The sequence below is a fragment of the Branchiostoma floridae genome, chromosome 5 (genome assembly GCF_000003815.2).
Source record: "Branchiostoma floridae strain S238N-H82 chromosome 5, Bfl_VNyyK, whole genome shotgun sequence".
In the NCBI taxonomy this organism is placed as follows: domain Eukaryota; kingdom Metazoa; phylum Chordata; class Leptocardii; order Amphioxiformes; family Branchiostomatidae; genus Branchiostoma; species Branchiostoma floridae.
The window spans coordinates 10183040-10184055 of record NC_049983.1 but is presented as its reverse complement, the minus strand read 5'-3'; the positions used below and the strand labels follow the sequence as shown (position 1 = coordinate 10184055).

General features: G+C 40.9%; 1 long non-coding RNA gene across 1 annotated transcript; it reads left to right on the top strand.

The window, feature by feature from the left end:
- Positions 1-331: 331 nt before the first annotated feature.
- On the top strand, positions 332-827 carry LOC118416801. Its single transcript, XR_004831264.1, has 2 exons — positions 332-404; positions 711-827. It is a non-coding gene; the product is annotated as an uncharacterized LOC118416801 (long non-coding RNA).
- The last annotated feature ends 189 nt before the right edge of the window (positions 828-1016 follow it).

Sequence of the window (1016 nt, the reverse complement as noted above, 5' to 3'; positions counted from 1 at the left end):
GATGGGCACCAACCTCTTCTGTACTGCTGTTCACGGGACAAGGAAATACAATGTCAGCAAGGCCACGGCAGGTAAGTTTTATGGATGACGACATCATTAATTTTAAACATGTAGCCATGACCGTAGTTGTAGAAGGGAAACTAGTTCGATGTACATGTAGTAGTCAACTTGGTGAATGATACCAGTCTTCCAGACTTTGTGCATCGATCTTGTATGGCCTGTTTGATGTGATACCATCCAAGTTAGTTTTGAACATGACGGATGCGGGTTTTCCTGCAATGATAATCTTAACCGTTGGGCGGCGCTTTTCTTGTCTTTGCCATAGGATGCACTCCCTTGGCGAAGCAATCTTGATGCTGTTTCACGGTCCACTCTGCAATGACGAGAAGACATATCCAAACCAGGTAACATCGTTATTGTCTGAAGAGTCAAATTAACCTGATGATATCCCTACTAACTGCTATAATCCAAATTTATTTTTAGTTGAAAAGACGCCCTCTTTAGAGTATCAATCTATTCATGTAAAACTACAATCCATATGTTAACAGTTGCAGAAGCTTTATTCTTTGAATCAACGTTTGAACCTCATTAATAAAATAGAACCATAGACATTATTAACAAAGGGGCACAACCTTAGAAGATGAGCAACACGTATAGACAGCGGAAGTTGTAACATTCTATTACAATCTGGGTTCGTATGATTATCTTAGAGACGTAGAAGTGACGGCCCAGAATTGCATGGAATGGCGCAGGATGGTCCACAAGAGACGTTGCCTTGATGCAGACCACTTGACACAACGATGAAGAGACCTTATCAAGTATCAAGTAAGTCAGTATGATTATCTTACGGTTATCTGACGGGTTTTTTTGCGAGTTACTGTGTGAAGGAAAGACAAAGTTATGTTTTAGATAATTGATGTGACGTGTCATAAAAGCGCGACTTGAGCCCCTAACGTTTTTCTGCATCAAAAATCCAGGATCATCCCCAGGTCCATTCTACTCCACAGCTGCATAAC